The following is an 18920-nucleotide window of genomic DNA, read 5'->3' as shown; positions in this document are numbered from 1 at the left end:
CAAAAAGTTCACTTTTACTATTTGGATCAAATCATCATTGCTTGCAGCATCAATCACAACCTTTCTCCACAAATTGCTAAATGTTTCTTTACCTAATATTGCATGCCTAGATCCAATTTGAAATTACAATTGCAAATAACTGAAATCCCTTTGCAGTAGGTATAGCCTTGAAAATCCACAACTCTCTCATAATCAAAGTTAATTCTTTTGTGACTTGATGAGACTTCAACATGGGACAAAGCACCATTATTTGAACTTTACCCAAAGTTGTAAACTTGGATGTGATCGAGTCTATGAATGTCCATACTCTACTATTGAAAACTAAGACATATGCATTTCTTTACAAGGAATAGAATCTGAATCTTCCAATGCCACCTTTGTCAATGTGCCATATGAAGAACTTCATTCTAAGACTTTCTAAATGCCTGGAAATTGAAATCGCCAACCATTCCTTTGCTGAAAAGATTATTAATTGAAAGATCATAATCTTTGCCAGATTAGGTGCTAAAACTTACCTAAACAATGAGACCATGAAAACATCCCACCCGACTTAGAACAAAAAGGAAAATGAAGGGAAATCTAGCAAAGATTGCCTACCTATAATGACTTAGACCTAGACTCAAGACTGACTAGACTGACTTGATATGACCAATATTGCCAAAAAAATGGGTGATTTAAAGTCAGGCAATAGCTGGCTCCGACTGGGGAATATGTACTGTAAGGTGCATAAAGAATCCAGCATCTCTGGTTAAGCAAGTGCCTTAAGCATTGGGTTGTGGAGTCCAGACTAAAGAAATAATAAGAAGTAGCATACAGGGAGGGTAGAGGGGAGCAAGGCAGACTGAAACAAAGTGAGAGAAAACAACCAGAACAACTAAGCAAGGAAGGACTACACTAGACACACCAAAATTGGAAAGAAAAATTATTTACAAAAGGTGAGGAGGCCTCACCAGTAGGACCAAAAGCAAGGAAAGATTCAAATGTGGCCATTCATGGGAAAAGAAAAAAATGAACCTCTTCTGAATAGAGGAAGATACTCCATCAATCTGAAACAGCATTGGTAACCTTTAGCCACTCCTTTGCTGTTGAACTTAAGCCCCAAAGCTATCTGCAACATGATGACCCACAAGACCTTTCCAAACAGCCATGCTTCATTATAGATCTCTAATTCATTTATGTTTCCATGTACATCCTATCTTGCATACTAAATTCTTTTGCAAGTACTATCAAGAACAACTTCTAATTTCAAATCAGAGTTAAAAAATGTATCCACATTTTCCACATGCTCTGACTTCTTTTGTGAAGGATAAAGACAATCATCAGATTTAGTATATGCTACTGGAAAATAGTCACATATATTTACTTTATTGCCAACAAAATGCTCAAGAATACTAGCATCAACACAATTGCAAGCATCATTAACTTTAGATTTCAAGCCTGGGCTAAAATTGAATGGTTCTTTACTACCCATAGACTCTATTAGAACTGAAACATCCTCTTCATATCCAGCATTTGTTAAATCTGAAAAATGTTCCTTTGAATTCAAAACTTCAATATTTGAATTAACTGTAGAAGATCCATATGTGTCTGATACCATGAATTGGTCATTCTTTATTTCAAGATTATGAATATCTTCATCTAATTCTTTATCTTCCACATGAAATTTTAAAACTTCACCAGTCATTGAAATCTTTTCCTCTTCAACATTTACATTCTCATATTTAATAGGATGACCACTAAAACATAATGTAGCCAGCATGTTTGTTTTAGGATAGTTTTCAGGAAGACAACAATTTAAAATATAATCCCCATTAATTTCTCTTTCAATTTTGCTGATCATTTCTTCAATCATATTTTTAGATTTGACAAAACATTTTTCCACTTTTTCTTCAAGACACATAGATTCAAATATGGTATCATCACAAACCTTTGCAACTTGAAAATCAATTTCATAAATTTTTTCAATGGAATTCAACTCTTCATGTTTTGCATTAACTATCTAATTATTCTCATCAGAGACTTCATGCAAAGGTTTATCCTTATTTTCTTCAAATCTGAAACTTTTAAAATCAAAGGTAAATGAAGGTATGAAAGAAAACTCTTTGTTAACTGTTCTTACCAATTCTGCATCATTGAGAAGGTTGTCTTTATTTGTTGAAGGTTGTGCTTCTAGGAAACCAATCTTCTCTTGCTGTTCAAAATTCAAACCATTGGTTGATATGATCTCTTCATTCTTCTCATTGATTCTATCCACCTTAGGAATGCTTTCTGCAACTTCAATGACTTCAGCATGCTGGACTGAAACTAATTCTTTTTTTTGTAGTTCTAAGAGTAGTTCTAGATTCATACTTACTATATTAGGCTTAGTATTAGGAGAACAAGTCTCATTTCCAACCTTAAATGATGGATCTAAAGGTGTAACTAATGACTTCACAGGAAATACTATTGAGAAGCAAGGAATAATAACAAACTTTTCTTCCTTTTGTGGTGGTTCAGGCTGGAAATGCTTTTCATGCTGATTACCTTCTTCATGTTGATGGCTCATCCAAGGTAACACTGATGATGAAGAAAATTCAAGCTCTCTCAAAGCAGGGAAGATGGGAGGAGATAAAGCATCCTTTTTAGAACTTGCATCAGTGATTTTTTGTCTAAAGTCTTGGAGAACATAGAATTTCTTTTCAATCAGCTTCCACAATTCTCTAGACCGATGGTCTTGAGCTAAACTTAAGTTATTTCTTGTGGCATAGTTAACACTCTCTTTAAATTTTCTCTAGAGTTGTTGCAACATAGGATCATCATCAATCACAATCTCTTCAATAGATGGCAAAAGTTTCTTTTTATATTTTAAATCATTTCTCAAAGGAATTTGACCTTGATACATTTCCTAAGATTATTTGTACAATAGAGTAACAAAAATCTGTATAAACTTCATCAAAGTAACAAGAAAGAGAATGATGTTACCTCAATCATGAGAAACCAACTTTCCAACAAGTTCTCTCAAAATCTGTTCTAATAGGCATGATCTTTTTACAACGGAGTCGCCAATCTTTGAGTAGCAAAGAAAATGAATATTGTAGCATGAAAAACCAAAGTATTCTTCCTCTTAGTCACCAAAAATATGAGCTAGGAACCTGAATGATAAGAACTTTCAAATCCTTCAAACTCTAATAAGAAACTATAATTATTTTAAAGATAGAGTCACCAATCTCAAATAGAGATAATAGTAATAAAACTAGAAGTACAATCTCCAGCACTGGTCTTCTTTTCCAACTCCCCAATAGAGTTGCCAAAAATCTGTTGGTAAATAGATTGTCCTTTTAAATAAACTCTCAAAATGCCCAAATCTAAAAGAACAATTAGCTGCCAACAATTGGATAATCTATCATGAGATTGGTAGATTTACTCTAAATTGGAAGGTACAGATCCCTTATGAAATGATATGCAATGAATTTTTTTTATTTCCTAAACTAACTGGGTGCATTCTTAACTTGAGAACGAAAGAGGAAAATTGAATTAAGCCTAAAAAGGACTTAATCCAGGCAAGAAAAACTTTCTAATCTATAAACCACGCAATAGAAATCACAATTCTTATGAATCCATATACTCAGCATCAACTAAACTACAGAAACTATCAACGAAAATATAAATGAAATGATCAAGAACTTCCAATGAATCCTTCTCTGAATCTCCCAAAGCACATCTTACCTTAGTTAATTCATATCTTCATAACGAAAGAAAAAAAAGATGTTTCATTCTTTCATTATGAAGATATGAATTAACTAAGGTAAGATGTGCTTTGGGAGATTCAGAGAAGGATTCATTGGAAGTTCTTGATCATTTCATTTCTATTTTTCTTGATAGTTTTTGTAGTTTAGTTGATGCTGAGTATATGGATTCATAAGAATTGTGAGTTCTATTGTGTGGTTTATAGATTAGAAAGTTATTCTTTCCTGGATTAAGTCATGTTTAGGCTTAATTTGGTTTTCCTCTTTCATTCTCAGGTTAAGAACACACCTAGTTAGTTTACCCAATAAAACAAATTCATTGCATATCATTTCATAAGGGAGCTATACCTTCCAATTTAGATGAAATCTATCAATCTCATTATAGATTATCCAATTGTTGGTATCTAATTTTTCTTTCAAATTTGGGCATTTTGAGAGTTTATTTAAAAGGACAATCTATTTACCAACAAAAGTTCATCCATTTTGGACAAAGTTATTATTTAGGCACTTTTTTTTTGCACTATTCTATGTGTCTTTATAGATCGAGAGGGTCAAAGCTTTGGAGTACTTTGACTCCAAAAAAACCTAATTATTGGAGTTAGAGCACCCAAAGGCCCCCATTTCCATATAAAATTTGTCCCATTTGGAGATCATTACATTTTGGATGTCTAGGCACACTTTATGAGGTAAAGGAATTAAAAAACATTTCACAAAAGGGCCACCCATAGGTTGCCACATGGCAACTTGTGAATTGCTACCCAAGTAGCCTAGCAGCCACCCAAATAGCAATCACAACCCCATGCCACCCGATCATAGCCCCACTGCTGCTCACCAAAAAACCTTTGCCTACCACCACTACCTACTGACCATTCGTCAACCACTACCAATTATTGTTTTCATTAGCCAACCACCCATGGGCCACCACTTCCCTGTCACTGCCAATAATGGCCACACAACCTCCTCTACCTATGACCATTGTAGCTCTTTCACCTGAGTGACCCTTCCACCTACCATGACATAACCACATGGCCCCTTCAATGCTTGTCACTTGGCACTAACACCACATCAACACATGCCACAAGGTAGGTGCCACATTAGCAATAGGTCCCACACTACCATGTGGCATGCCATGTGGTGGTCCTTTTTAGCTCTAACAGCCCCTAGGCCATCAAATTTAATGTAATGAAATACTGACATTAGCATGATGTCAACATTACATCACCCTCCTACATGCCCTTTAGGTTCCTATTGATAAAAATTCATGTTTTGGTCATAATGTGAGCATACAGATTCCATTTTTGGCAAACAAGATATCATCGAAAGCTAGTTCTGAGCCCATTGTGATGGTGTAGGAATTTTAGGATTTTGATATAGTTTGGTTTCCTATTAAGGAAGTCAAAGCTAATGGTTTTAGTTTTCACTCTGGAGGACATATCTTGAGCATCCCAACTCCATTTTTTGAAAACATTATATTTCTAGATATATTGTTCAATTCTCTTTCCAAAAATGTTTGTTTTCTAGATTTTTCTCCAAGCTCTTTCTACTCAAGTTTTTTCTATATTGCACTATGGTGAATATCTTGGTTGTTTTAGGAATGGGGTTCATTTTTGTGGCATGGGATGTCTCCTTTTTGTCTTTACTATCTATTGTCTAAGCTCTCTTCCCTATCTAATCATTATTGTTATCATTGGTAAGAACTTTTATGGAAATACACTAAGATAAAGTGCCACTTTGATGTATTCTTGGGATCTCTCTTCTTGTGCCTTATTATACATGTACTGATGATATATTTTCATGGGGGAGTATTTTTTTTCCTTTTAGTGTTTTCTACTTATGTAAAGTGAGTGTTCCTTCCATGAAATTATCCTCATGTTTCATTTTTAGAGCATGCACCTATCAACACTTTTATGTATTTTCTATGCATCTTGATTGGGTGTGATTCCTTGATCCATTGTCTTATTGGCCCACTTTCTTAGTTGTTTGTCACCTCACCCTTATTTGCATGAGGGGGGGATTTTTCTATTGGTTTTTAATTCTTCCTTGTTTCGATGGAGTGAACCATGTATTTAGTATTTGTTCCTATGTACTAAGTAGTTGTACTGATAGATACCTATGCATTCCAGTGAGATGGAGTACTTACCATATGGACAGTCTTCTTCATTTGTTCCTATTTTTGGATGAAATCTTCCATGTCCTATTTATCATCTCTTTAGGATTTAGTGTTTTATGCCATTTTTATCTTTGAGTTCATTCTTTTTTCCTTTGCATGCCTCCTAATTTGAGTAGTGTCATAAAACACTCATACATATCAAAATCTTCTCTTTATGGTTAGGTTTTATTGCCATGGAGGATCTTCACATGAAAATTTTATTTTTGATAGAGTTTGCATCTTCTTCATGCTTCAATGATGTTCTTCATGATGGCACATTGTTCCTATTTTTTAGAGCAATCCTCTTGTTGGAGGCTTTTGTAGTCCTTCACTAGGTTTTCAATTATCTCTTTTTGGGGTAGAGTTTTTATCATGAGGTTTTCTCTATTTCTCTACTTTATAGAGATTTGGTTGTAATTGAGTACCTAATCAATCCTTGTTCCCAAGACCCAAGTTTACATTGTAGTTGTCTTTCTTTTTCATGCATCATTTGTAGCTACATTGTCCCTCATCTTAAGGGGGGGTATTAGAGTAAAGGTTAATAACCTTTATGTACACTTAAGATTTCACTATTATGGATCACTAGTGAAGCTTAACTTTTATCACTTCATGTGGATGACATTCAAAGTGAATCATGTGGGTAACATTTAATAAAAAAATTCTTTTATTAAATGTCATATTATTCCTTTAGGGTTAGTTCAACTTTAGGATTTTCTAAAGTGGTAAATTTATTAGCAAGTCACCTTATGTAGTTGGTTGATTTCCTTCATAAGGAGATTACTTCTTTTATTTTGTAACACTTATTTTCATTTTGTTCCTCTCTTGAATACAATTTTCATCCTGAGAGCCACTCTTCCCTTCTTTCCTTCTCTCTTCCATGTAACAAGTTATTTTCTTGTAGGTGATCACTTTGGCTTTTGTGAAGTTTGTTTTTGCATCTATTTTGCACACCAACTCCTACACATTCACCTAATATGGACTTCATAAGAGGTTATTCTTAGATGAGTCTTAGTTGAAGACTTGGATATCTTGATGAGCATTCTCATTCCTTACTCTTGGTCTACTTGGCGGTTTACTACTTAAGAAATATAACCCATTGTTTCTCTTAGGTGCATTATTTTTATTTAATTTATGTTTTGTGCATATGAATCTTATTCTATGGTACATAAGTTAGTTTTAGAGGGTTCATTTGAGAGAAGTTTCAACATTGGTTATCTCCTTATGCTTATATTTTTATGTTGGCTAAGTTTAGGAGATGGTTTTATATTGGGCATATTCCTTCAATTAGTAATTATTATTCCTTGGCTTAGGAATGGTTTATGAGTTTGACCTTCTTATGAGAGGCTTATATCCATGATTGGTTATTGTTGAAATTCATGTCATGTTTTTTATTAGTGACATACACTTATTCATATTGTGAGTTCATACTGAGCATATTGTATAGTTAACAATGTTAATCAAGAATTTTAGTTGCTACTAAGTCCTAAGGATATATTTTAGTTTGAACCAAGTAGTTACTATGGAGTTGATGAACAACAATGTAAATTGAGCATTTTAGTGTATGCCAAGTTTACCAATGTAAACTAAGTTGTGCAGCATTTACTAAGTTCATAGTTGATGTGATGTGATTCTAGTATTAACCAAGCTATACAATGTTAACCAAGAGACTCATTTTATATCAAGCTCTAGGTGATAGTTCTCACTGAGCTATGCAATATGAATCAAGAGATTTAGTTTATATGCTGAATTTGATAGTATTCACTTAGTTAACAATGTAGACCAAGTTCAAGACTACTTGGAAGTGATTAGTATGGACCAAGCTTCTATGTCCACTAAGTGCATGAAGATGATGGGAATCAATAGTGGATGCCAAGTATCAGAACCTCACTAAGTCAGTCTTTAGAGCCTGAGCTTCTACACTATGGCCAACTTCATAATATTTGTGTAAACTTATATTGTGGCTAACTTTTTAACTATGTAATTGGATTGATATATATGTAATATATTTATATCACATCCAAATCATCAAGTAAGGAAGTAATGTAATCATCAGAGAAGAGTAGAAGAGTGAACTAAAAAGGCTACATCAGTATAAGGAGTAACAAAGATTCATCTATCATAGTAAGGTGATTTGTACACTTGAAGGAATTTCATTCAACAAACCAAGTTGCAAATCAAAGATTATCTATTATTTTCATCCTAACAAGTGGATCATTCAAATCCTTTAACAAGGCAAACCTAACAATCTTATGTAAATGTCTTTACCAAGTGTGTAGTTCATTGTATGTTTGTAAATCCTTTTGCAAGGTGGACCTAGCAGTCCTTATTGCTCCTAATAGGGAAGATCATCAGAAGTGATTATTGTAAGCCTTAACAAGATAACTTTTTACTGTAGTACTAAAGCTTGTGGGTATCATCCCCACCCTAGTTTTACTTTTTATTTGGAAGGGTTATGGGTCACCAAATCTTGTGTTAAAGTGTTGTGTATGCTTTCATGTTATTTAGTTTCTCATGTAGGAAGTTAGATCAGAATTTATATAAAGGATTAATTGCTAATTGGGATAAAAGTTTTGGCAGTTATAGATTCACCCCTTCCCTCTTAGTAACCTAGCTTATCATAATATTTCCAACAATTGGTACAAGAGCATTGTGGTCCTCAGTGAAAAGTTTAATAGCTCGAGAAAAGATCAAAGACAATGGAGGTATTTAGACTTGACAAGACTATTGACAATGAGAAGCTAGATTTGGAATTGGCCATTGGACAACTCAAGAAAGAAAAAGAGCAACTTTCCTAATCCCTAAAAGGAAAAAAGATCTTGTGATCTAGATGAATGATTCACTCTACATTGAAGAAAGAATTAAAGACATCTATCCAAGCAATTTAGATGGAGCTGATGAAGCAATCAAAGAACTTTTGGAAAAGAATAGTACTCTTCAAGAAAAAGTAAGAAAACTAAGAAGAGAGCAAGAAATTTAGTCAATGAGATTATGTGAAGTCATGGAAGAGAAAAACAAGATAAGAGAAGAGAAGAGATATAAGGAAAGAGCAATGAAATTCAGCACCTATCCCTTTAGCAAGAAGATTTCATTGATCAACTCACCAATGCAAATGAAGAAATTGTGAACCTAAGATCAAAAAATGAAAGATTGTAGAATGATCTAAACATTGAAAGGAAAACCAATGAAAGAATGTTGAAATCCCAAGTAGACATGAATCAGTTGAATGAAAAAATTCATTTGAGACAAAAAGGAATAGTAGGAATTAGATATATAGGAGAAGGAGAATCATCCAAGCAAGGAGCTCAAAGGAACAAAAAACCTACTCACAGTCACTATGGTAAGATATGTCATACTTCAAAGAAATGTTGGAGCAACGAAAAATGCTACAATTGTAATCAACCTAGTCATAAAGCAAATGAATGCAAAGAGAAACAAAGATTTGAAGGAAACTATCACAAATGTAAGAAGAATGGGCACAAGTCATTAGAATACAGAACCAAGATATTGAATCCAATAGAAAAAATTGTAAAAGCTATATTTGGTTGGGAGTATAACACTGGTGCAGATGTCATTACTATGGAGAATTTGGACACACTGGAATGAATTATGTAAAGCATCGCACGAGGAAAAGAGATACTACCAAAATATGTTTCATCTATATAGAACTTGGTCATCTTTCTAAGAACTATATGAATATTGGAAGAATTGAAGATGAAAAGAAGGAAAAAGTTGATAACATTAGAAAAAAAATGAGAGAAAAATAGGTTTCAAAGTCCATTGAGAATGCAAGTCTGAGCAATGATGATCAAGTCACTCAATAATTGGGTGACTCCACTATTTCCACTTGGTTTCTTAGAGGATAAATAGAACTAGGCTACCAAAGAAGAAATCTAAATAAGTTCTAGTTGATAGGATAAAAGATCCATATCAACATTCAAGATGCAAAGGGATCACCAAGTAAGAGGTACTAGTTAGTATGGTGTTACCTTCCTTACTGAGTAAGGTCAGATCACATACTCAACTTAGTGAGTTTGGGAGTAACTAAATCTTATGTGAATACTGAGTGATGGAAGACTCTACCAAGTAATCAATGCAAGAAAAGTGGATGACAATCTGTCAAACTAATCTAACATTCATACTAGGCATTTATGGAGATATTTGATAAAATGAATGAAATCAAAGTCATTTTTACCATGAATTTTCAAGAGCATCCAAGAAATTTGAGTGATTTTTTATCAAAATTTTTCAAATTCTCTAAAACCTTAACAATTTAGGATGGTACCTACTAGCATCAATGCAAAATAAGGATCAAACATGTTGGTTCATGGTGTAGAATGGAAGACACTAGATTTCAAGCTTACTCCTGTAGTCACTAAAACCCTAGATCCAAGTGGAGCATAGTTGAAAATCCTTCCCAATGTATAATTGAGAAATGATATCCATTCTCATTTTAAATGTGTGATTTAGGATATTGGTACACTTGAAATGGATGAATGTATAAAGGAGTTATTCATTGTTGGTGTTTTGAAATCTGAGCACCAACATCTCAAAAACAAAGGTTTAACCCATATTCCTCACATGCCTCATGATTTCCAAGTGAAATGGATTAGGTATATCCTCATTCATGTGAACAATGAACAATTGTGATTGGAGCAACCTATTTTGATTACAAAGAAGATGATCCACAAGATCGCTGGTCTCCCTATGTTGGCTAAAACTAAAATGACAAAAACCCTAGGTTGGATCGAATTGGAGAAGAAAACCCTAGCCAAGTGGGATGGTAGGGGAATAAAAATTAATAGTGTCACTAACATGGAATTAAAGTTTGGTATTCATGTCATTGCATACAAGATCTACAATTTGAGCAGATTAAATAGTGTGTCATGTGAAGTCGTAGACCTGGCATACAAGGTAGTCAAGAATAACCTATCTCTTGACCTTGCCAAGATACTATTGAATCAATTCAAAAAAAACATGGAGAGAAATAGGACATAAAACAATAATCCTTGTAAGTTTGGCTCAGTCCTTACATGTTTATTCTTTTATGTTTATAAATTCTTTCCATCAAAAGGTACTATTGTATGGAGGAAAGATGTGCTAGTACTTTATTAGATAAATGAATACATTACTGAGATGGGAGAAAACTACACTGGCATTATGAATAATTATTTTGATGCATTCAAGGAGAAAATGAATAATAGGTATTGAATCCCCTAGAAACTAGCTAAGGATTACAAGGATGATGTATGTTTTATGGTAGATAGTGATAAGGTATATATTGAGGTAGTTAGAATTGCATGGGTGGAACCTCTAGGATATGAGGTAAATATCAATGAAACTAAGGATATTATTAAGGCACTAATAAATGAACTAGTTGACCCCAAGCCTACATATTTTGGCACATGTGATGAGGCCAAGGCTCAGATAGAACTATAGATAAAGCTCCCTTAGGTAGTTAGCAAAGGCAAGAAAATGATTGCCAAGTTGAAAACAAACTCTACTCTCCTGTTGACCAAGGGAAAAGGTGAAGATGAAGAAGTAGAGGATGAAGGATTAGAAGAAGAAGACCCATTGAAGAAAAAGGGCAAGGAAATTATTACTAAGCTTGTGAATACATCCATTGCAGTATTCACTAGGAGATCCTTAAAGTAGACAAAGAAGGGGGGACATAATTTTCAAGAGGTCTCCACCCACATTTGAAGAGAGAATAAAGGAATTAGAATTAGATTCTAGGATAAAAAATTTCAAGGCATTAAAATATGAGACTAGAATATCTAATGAGCAAAAGTAGATTGAAGACATGTTGATATCCAAGATGGGCAATTGGAAATAATCACTTGAACAACTCACTCAATAGATTTCCAATACATTAATGGAAAAAATCAAGCCAAGATGGGAACAAGCAATAAAAATTGCAAAGGACATTCATGAGCAGACCTTAAGGCAACTTGTTCCAAACTTGAATGACAAGGAGGTGAAGGAATATTTAAAGAAAAATGAAGCAAATTTGACTTTAAGATTCAATACTTGTCTTATTTTGTTAAAATAAATAGAGCATGTGGTGAAGAATGCAACAAATACATGGAAATATATCTATCCTCTTCACAAACTAAGTGATTTTCTAGTTAGTATAAGTGACAAAGATGATGAAGATGATCAAGAAAAGGATGAAGAAAAAGATGATGAAGAAGTAATACATTTTGATAATGTTGATGATGAAGAGGAATAAGAGCAAGAGGCTACCAAGGAAGGAACATAGGATTTTGAGGAAGCTAACCCAGTCAAGATTGTTGTAACAATTATTGCCTCACTTCCTCACTCTCCAAGCAAAACATTGACAACACCAAATGTGGAGTCAACCTCAATAGGATTGATTGTGTTTAGAGCTGCAAGCACAAGCATTCAATCAATCTTTACACCAATCTAGCTTAGCATATCATTGACTAAAGTGTCAACTACTTCATCTACTAAGTTGTAGACTTTTCCCTCTTCAATAGTTTTGGATAATTCAGGTATTTGTACCACTAGTATTTCTATGATAAGTGTAGTATCAATGTTTTCAGCAAGCCCTACTATTTCAAATATTTTTTCCATTCTAAATACAAAAGCAATAAGTGCAAGGAAAGTTGAGACTAAGCCTCAATCAAGCACAAAATTTTTGGGAAAAGGTAAAGAAAAGGAGGAGGATGTGTATCTTGGTGAGGAAATTATGATTCCTAATTGTGATATTTCAAAACTCAATCCTGATCAAATGAAAACCTTTAAAGAATTACTTCAAAAGAAAGCCAAGCAACAAAGGCTAAGAGAGGAAAGAGACAAAGAATTAAAAATTATTGAGGATGCCAAGAATATTTTGGTAGAAGCTATAGGTATAGAGGTTAATTCTTCTCAACTAGTTTTGTATTAGTTGGTAGAAGCAATCTATATAATGAAGATCTAGATGGACAAGACAAGTTATTGTAGAAAGTAGAGAAATTTTTTGAGAATAAGGTCTCAGAACTTATTGCTCAAAAGATTTCCATTTACCAAATAGGAGTTCTTTGGAAACTTCTTGTACTAATGTAACTTTACTTTTTGGTAAATTATGTGATATTTTAAGTTCTACAAAGGAAATAAAAGATAAACTATCTAAGATTGATGAAGACCTGAAGGTGAGTGCTCAAAAATTGTAGCTTGACTTGAGTTCAAGCTCTGCCCATTTCAAAAGGATCATATTTTTGATAGATATACAAGTAGAATTACTTAGAGAAGAAGCTAGAATAAAATATACTTTGGTAGATATTCATTCTCCCTAACATGGATGCACTGCAAAAGTGTATTGCATATTCAAAAATCCTCATCCATGATAATAATTTCTCTATTACAAACCATATGATTGAACTATTAGTAGAAGTGCAAGTTACATTGCACACATGTGAGGTCTTGCAAGAGAATTGGGACAAGACTTTGGCAATTACACTAAAGGTACATTTAGAGTTCTTGTCTTATTTTGGCATTACTATGTAAATACATATAGTATAAATCTTTGGCATTGATGTCAAAAACTATAAAAGGGAAAAAATAAGATGATATAAAAAGGAAAAACTATAGAAGCCACGAGGAGAAAAATGTAATAAGATAGGGAGAGAAATTTGTAAGAAGTGTGTAAAACAAATGTATATTGTATGTATTGGAGGAAGCATTACCATGTATAGAAATGTACCATTTACAAAACAATTTTTTAGAAATCTCAAAAATAATATACTCTATTGAGTTGGAGATATAAGGTGATGAATAGTTCAGTTTTGATTGATAAGTGTTTTTGTCACTAATGATAAAGTGAGAGATTTTTGGCATTCTAGTCATGTTTATTATTAGTGACATACACTTATTCAGACTATGAGTTCATACTGAGCATATTGTACAGTTAACATTGTTAACCAAGCATTTCAATTGCTACCAAGTCCTATGGATAGATTTTAGTTTAAACTGAGTAGTTACTACAGAGTTGATGATAGTAGTGTAAACCAAGCATTTTAGTGTATGTTGAGTTTATCAATGTAAATTGAGTTGAGCAGTGTTTACTGAGTTTGTAGTTGATGTGATGTGAGTCTAGTGTTAAGAAAGCTACATAGTGTTAACCATGAGACTTAGTTTATACTAACCTCAAGGTGATAGTGCTTACTCAGCTATGCAGTGTGAATCAAGAGATTTAGTTTATATGCTAAGTTTTACAGTATTTGATGAGTCACTAGCATAGATCAATTTTAAGACTACTTGGAAGTGATTAGTATGGACTAAGATTCTATGTCCAGCAAGTGCATGATGATGTCGAGCATTGACAGTGGAAGCTAAATATCAAAACCTCATCAAGTTAGTCTTTAGAGCTCGAGTTTCTACACTTTGGCCAATTTTGTAATATTTTTATGAACTTCTATTTTTATGAGCTACATAGTGTTAACCATGAGACTCAGTTTATACTAACTTCAAGGTGATAGTGGTTACTGAGCTATGTAGTGTGAATCAAGAGATTTAGTTTATATGCTAAGTTTTATAGTATTTGTTGAGTCACTAGCATAGATCGAGTTTAAGACTACTTGGAAGTGATTGGTATAGACTAAGATTCTATGTCTAGCAAGTGCATGATGATATCAAGCATTGACAGTGGATGCTGAGTATCAAAACCTCATTGAGTTAGTCTTTAGAGCTCGAGTTTCTACATTTTGGCTGACTTTGTAATATTTTTATGAACTTCTATTATGGCTAACATATATATATATATATATATATATATATATATATATGTATGTATGTATGTATGTAAACATACATACATACATACATACATACATACATACATACATACATACATACATACATACATATATATATATATATATATATATATATATATATATATATATATATATATATATATATATATATATGTATGTATGTATGTATATATATGTAATGTATTGTATCACATCCAAATCATCAAGTAAGGAAGTAATGTAATCATTAGAGAGGATCCAAAAAGAAAATTACAAAGGCTACAATAGTATAAGGAGTAGCAAAGATGCATCTATCACAGCAAGGTGATTTATACACTCAAAGGAATCTCATTCAAAAAACCAAGTTGTAGCTCAGAGATTAGCTATTATTTTCATCCTAATAGGTGGATTAGTCAAATCCTTTAACAAGGTAGACCTAATAGCCTTATGTAAATATCTTTCAAGTGCATACTTCATTGTATGTTTGTAAATCCTTTTTGCAAGGTGGAGCTAGTAGTTCTTATTGCTCCTAATAGGGCAGATCATTGGAAGTGATCATTTTAAGCCTTAATAGGCCAACTTTATATTGTAGTACTAAATCTTGTGGGTATCATCCCCACCCCAGTTTTACTTTCTATTTGGAAAGTTTCTAGGTCACCATATCTTGTGTTAAAGTGTTGTGTATGCTTTCATGTTTTTTAGTTTCTCATGCATGAAGTTAGATCAAAATTCATATAAAGGATTAATTTCTAATTGGGATAAAAAAAATTAGAAGTTATAGATTCACCCCTCCCCTCTTAATAACTTAGCTTGTCATAATATTTCCAATAGTTTATATGCTATAGTTTGGGTTTTGTAATGGCTACTTGGTTGGGGTTGTTATAGAGGAGATCATACTTGGCACAATTTACATCTAGAGGTGTGTGTAGAAGAACATGATATAGATTATGATTTATATGGTTTCTCTTTTTTCTTGGTTATCTTCCTAGATGTTCAATTTCACTTACATTATGTTTGAGATTGGTTGCAGATTTTGATAACTAGGTTGTGTTCATTTATGTCACGTGAGAGACAACATGCTTATTCCTTTTTCTCTTTCTTTTTTTGGTTGTGAAGAACTTGGGAGAAAATTGGAGATTTGTTTTGAGTCTTTCTTGCAAGTTATTGGGTTATGTGTTGTGGATGTCCTTGATACTACATGGATTCACTTCTTTGAGATGTTGTGAGTGGATTGGTTATAGATTTAAAATTATCTTTTGTAGTGGGAGATTCTTGGTATATATGTCATATATATTCATCTTGAGGCTTGTGATTGTAGGTTATAGATTGGATACATTGATGATGTGAGATTTACTTGGTATACCTTTGGAGGTATAGATAGCTAGATGGGTTGGCACTTGCAATGGATGTTATTTCAGCTATGGATATTTGACAACTATGGATACAAATGATTTCCTTTAGATTTGGTGTTTGTGGTTGGCATTTTAGTTGGTCAAAGATTGTATGACTCTTATGTGATAGATGTTGGAAATATAAGAGCAGTAACTAAGAGTGGATGAGTGAATCAGTTACCACAAAAAAAAATCCTAGATCCCTTAGATGTCAATGCAAATCAAAACCAAACTCTGCTAAAACTAAAAATACTGTTGTAACTCGGTTAGCACTAAATCACTTGGCAAATACTAAGAATTACTATAACTTGATAAACACTAAAATATTACTTCTTTGAATGTTTAATGTGATTAACTAAAATCAACTTAGTTACAACAATAGAAAGAAAACAACATGAATACATATAACACTAGGATTACTATAAGTTGATAAACACTAAAATATTACTTCTTTGAATGTTTAATGTGATTAACTAAAATCAACTTAGTTACAACAATAGAAAGAAAACAACGTGAATACATATAACACTAGGATTTAACATGGAAATCCAATTTGGAAAAAACCACCAAGTGTAACTAATTACTATTGTTCACTCTTTTGAAGTGAGCTCTACTTGGAGCCAACCCTGTTTAAGGTTTAAAAATACATTGTTAGGTGTAGCCTTATTAGGAGTGGCTTTTTTAGAGGTCTTTAGACACTTCAATCTAGAAATTCCACCTTGTTAGAGGATTTGGAAAATAACTGTTAAGAGTAATTGTTAGAGAGTAACAACAATAGGACTTGATTGATGATGTAGCTAAATTTCTTATTTTAGATCTCTATTCTAGCTTGAATACTTGATCCTCCTTTATTAGATAAAACTTTCTAGCTCAATCAACTTAGAATTCTCTGCTATCCTTCCAATTCGCTTCATTGGTTTATCTTTTCAATCCCACAAATTGACCTTATATCTTTTTCCTTATCAAGTCATCTTGAATAGACTTAAAAATATTCAATACTCATCTCTTAAGTTGACTAGACTTAACAAATAAATTCATCAAACTAAATATGTTGTTTCAAGAAAATCCTTTGTTAGTCAACCTAACTCGATCAACACTAACTTAGAAAAAAATTTCTTCAGGCTTCCTTTGTTAACCACGTGAACATGGTTAACATTGCATCCTGAACTAAATCCCTTTAGTAAATGGGTGAGCTTCCATGCCAACTTCACTTTGGTGCTTGAGTGAGCTTGGTAGATACTATCTTCTTGCAAACTTTCTTTGGTGCTCAAGTGAAGCTTGGAACATATTGTCTCTGAACTTGGTTTACATTGGAATGCTTGATAGACATAGGAAACTATTTTTATGGCCTAAGTGAGATCAATAGACACTAACTAGTAAATACTTGACATTTTGTGTAACATCAAAGACAATATACAATTGAATTATTGTTTTCAATAATCTCCCTCTTTGGCATTGATGGTAACACATGTCATAAAACAATGAAATTTTAGAGAAAAATAAAAGTAAGGATAATATCCTTGGTTTTATTTTGATTATCATCCATGAGAACTCCTTGGATAATATCCTTAGTTTCATTATGATTCTCATCCATGAGAACTCCCTCTATTAGCATGAACTCCCTCTATCAGAATGTACTCCCTCTAACATCAATCTTTAATTTCTATAACTACAATATCAAACTCTCCCTCTTTGACATCTCTAACATATAAAAATACCTCTATTATATGACAATAAAATTTCTTTGACTGATGTATGAAAAAAATTTCCCTCTTTGACATCTCATGCCAAAGGTAACATTCAATGAACTTCCATGTACCTAATGTAATGATTCATTTACAATCTGCCCTTTCTAATACTACATCAACTTTACTAATCTTCAACATGCTTGGTTGATCCATCACTAAAATCTAATTAGTAAGATTCTGATAGGGGGATCACCCCTAGCTTACCTCTTAAATACAAAAATACATCCTTAGGTAATAGCTTGGTGAATATTTCTGCAATCTATTCTTTTGTATTCACATATTCCAATCCTACTTCCTTATCTTGCACCAATTCTCTTAAGAAGTGATACTTAATTGCAATGTTCTTATTTTTTGTATGCATCACAATATTCTTGGAAATTTTAGTTGCACTAGACTTATCAGCAAAAACAACAACTGGATACTTTATCTTTTCCTTCATACCTTTCAACAATTGTTTGAACCAAACAATATTTGAATAATTGACTACTACAACAACATATATTGCTTTTGTTGTTGACTGAGAGATACAATTTTTTTTCTTGCTTGTCCAAGATAGTAGCCTCTTTCCAAGAAAGAATGCTACACTACTAGTGCTCCTCCTATCATCAATAATTCCTTCCCAATCAACATCAGTGAATGCTTCAAAGTTGTCTCCTTTCTTATACCACATACCATAATCTTCAATACCTTTAGATACCTCATGATTCTTTTGATTTCAATTATATGATTTTATTTTAGATTAGTGGAGAATCTTGTCACCATTCCAATTGCTAATGCTATATTAGGTCTTGTATGCACCACATACTAAATTTTTCCAATCATTGATTTGTATGTAGTTTGATATATTTCTTTTGAATCACCATATTTGGAAATATTATGTCTAGTAGACATAGGTGTTCCAACTAGTATAGAATGCTTCATTCTATATTTCTTTAGTATCTCTTTGATGTATTATGATTGAGTAATATAGATACCATCCTTCTTCTATTCAATATCTAAGCCAACAAAGAATTTGATATCTCCAAACATTGACATCTCAAATTCATTTCCTCATTAATTTTTTTACACAAATCATCATTTCGAATAAATAATGTATGTTGCACAAAGATTTCTTCCAAAACAATCTTCTTACCTAGCCCTTCTTTGATGTATAG

This window comes from Cupressus sempervirens, chromosome 2, assembly GCF_028749045.1.
Source record: "Cupressus sempervirens isolate cs-2001-9-10 chromosome 2, ASM2874904v1, whole genome shotgun sequence".
In the NCBI taxonomy this organism is placed as follows: domain Eukaryota; kingdom Viridiplantae; phylum Streptophyta; class Pinopsida; order Cupressales; family Cupressaceae; genus Cupressus; species Cupressus sempervirens.
Note: the sequence above shows the minus strand (reverse complement) of the source record.